The sequence below is a fragment of the Rhinoraja longicauda genome, chromosome 43 (genome assembly GCF_053455715.1).
Source record: "Rhinoraja longicauda isolate Sanriku21f chromosome 43, sRhiLon1.1, whole genome shotgun sequence".
Classification (NCBI taxonomy): domain Eukaryota; kingdom Metazoa; phylum Chordata; class Chondrichthyes; order Rajiformes; family Arhynchobatidae; genus Rhinoraja; species Rhinoraja longicauda.
The window spans coordinates 176,915-179,708 of record NC_135995.1 but is presented as its reverse complement, the minus strand read 5'-3'; positions in this window follow the sequence as shown (position 1 = coordinate 179,708).

Sequence of the window (2,794 nt, the reverse complement as noted above, 5' to 3'; positions counted from 1 at the left end):
CCGTTTAGAAAATATTATCTGTGCCTTTATTCCCACTACCAAAATGCATGACTCCACACTTTGTCACGCTATATTCCACATGCCCAAGTTCTTCTGTAGAATCCCTGCTTTCTCTAAACAACCTGCCCCTCCACCTATTTTCGTATAATCCACAAACTTGGCTGCAAAGCCCCCAATCCCCTCGTCCAAATCATTAATATACAACGTGAAGAGTAGCGGCCTCAGCACCGACCCCTGCGGAACACCGCTGGTCACTGGCAGCCAACCAGAAAAAGTCCCCTTTATTGCAATTCGTAAAGGGTATGTGCCCTTTGATACTGTGGGCTCTCATCTTCTTTTGCAGACTCACGTGCGGCATCTTATCAAAGGCTTCCTGAAAATCTAAGGAAGCAACATCTTCTGACTCTACTTTGTCTGTCTTGCTATTTACTTCTTCAAATAATTCAAGCAAACGTGTGACGCAAGACCTCTCCTTCACAAAGCCTTGCTGACTTGGACCTATTTTATCGTGAACTTCGCTGTACTCCGTGACCTCATCATTTATAGTGGACTCTAAAATCTTACCAACCACTTTAGTCACACTAACCAGACAAAAGTTCCCTCTATTCTGCTTTGCTCCCTTCTTGTGCAGCGGGGTAATGTTGACAATTTCCCGATCGTCTGGGACCACTCCTGGCTCCAGTGATTCTTGAAATATCACTGTCAATGCCTCCACAATCTGTAATGCCACCACTTTCAGAACCCTAGGTTGCTTTCCATTAAGTGCAAGTGAATTATCCACATTCAGCCCATTCAGCATCCCAATCACCTACTCCATTGTAATAGCCATCCATTAACATCTACTCCCTGACTCTCTTCAATTTCAGGCACTTTGCTGGTGTCTTCCACTGTGAAGACTGTTGCAAAAAAGTTATGAAACTCCTCTGCCAGTACTTTATTTCCCGTTATCACTTATCCTGCATCATTCTTCAGCTGCCCAACGCCCACTCTTGCCTCTTTCTTACTCTTTGTATAACTGAAGAAATTCCTGCAATCCTCTTTTATATTATTGGTTAGCTTCCTTTCGTATTTCACCATTTCTCCCCGTATTGCCTTTTTAGTTGCCTTCTGTTGTTCTTTAAAATCTTCCCAATCCTCTGGCTTTCCACTATTCTTTGCTATGTTATACGCATTCACTTTTAGTTTTATAGTGTCCTTGACCTCCCTTGACAGCCACGGTCGTCTCTTTCACCCCATAGAATCTTTCTTCTTCTTTGGAATGAAAAGATCCTGCATCCTCCAGATTATTCCCAGCAATTCCTTCCATTGCTGTTGCACGCTAGGGTCCCTTTACAGTCATGTTTGGTCAGCTCCGCACTCATGCCTTTGTAGTGCCTTTTCCTCGTCTGCAAGACCGACACACCCGATTTCACCTCCTCCCTCTCAAATTGCAGATTAAAACTTATCATATCGTGGTCGCCACCCCTTTATGGTTCCTATACCTTGCGTTCCCTGATCAAATCCGGTTCATTACATAAAACTAAATCCGGAATAGCCTCTTCCCTTGTAGGCTCCACAACAAGCTGCTCTAAGAATCCATCTCGGAGGCACTCTACAAATTCCCTTTCTTGGGGTCCAGCACCAACATGATATTCCCAGTCTACGTGTATATTGAAAACTCCCATAACCGCCTTCAACAAAAAAAAGCCTTTTTTCACATGCCAATTATTATCTCGATGCAATTGTACGCTATATCCTGGCTACTGTTTCGTGGCCTGTAAATAACCCCCAATAGGGTCTTTTTACCCTCTATCCACAATGACTGTACATCTGATCCTCGATCGCCCCTTGCCAAGAAAGGAATTTCATTCCTAACCATCAGAGCTACCTCACCCCCTCTGCCCACCTTTTTGTCTTTCCCATACAACGCACAACCCCGAATATTCAGCTTCCAGCTGCGATCCTCTTGCAGCCTCGTCTCTATAATTCCCACAACATCACACCCACAAATTTATATCTGTGATACAAGCTCATCCACTTTGTTTCTTATACTATGCACATTCAAATGCAACACCTATAATTCGGTATTCATCTCCCTTGTTATACCGGTCCCGATTTTACACGTCCTTACTTTATTGTCCCTTCTTGAACCTGCCATCCCATTAATTCAGGAGACTTCCGTAACATTTCCTGCATTCTCTTTCCGTTTAGCTCCACCGTTACACTTCCAATTTGTTGCGCCCCAACTATTTAGTTTAAAGCTCAATCCACAGCCCTGGTTATACAGTCTAGGATCCAGTCGGGTTCCAGTGTAGTCCTTCCCATCAGAACAGTTTCCTCCTTTCCCAATACTGGTGCCAATGTCCTACAAATTCAAAATCATTTCTTCTACACCATTCTTTGAGCCACGCAATCATCTCTCTAATCCTCTAAACCCTATGCCAATTTGCACGTGGCTCGGGTGGCAATCCAGAGATTATGAACTTCTTAATTCTGCTTTTTAATTTGGTACCTAGCTGATCAAATTCATTTAACTGAACCTCTTTCCTCGTTCTACCTAGGTCAATGGTACCAACATAGTCCACAAAGATCGGATCTTTCCCCTCCCACTCCAAGTTCCTCTGCAGGTCAGACGAGTTGTCTTGAACTCGGGCACGAGCGTGGCAACACAGCCTTCGGGACTCTCGATCCTTGCTACAGAGAACAGTGTCAACGCCCTCCAACCACAATGTCCACAATGACAACTACGTTTTTCTTCCTTGTTCCCTCTCGAATGGCCTCTTGAACCACGATGCCCTGGTCAGGTTGCTCATCC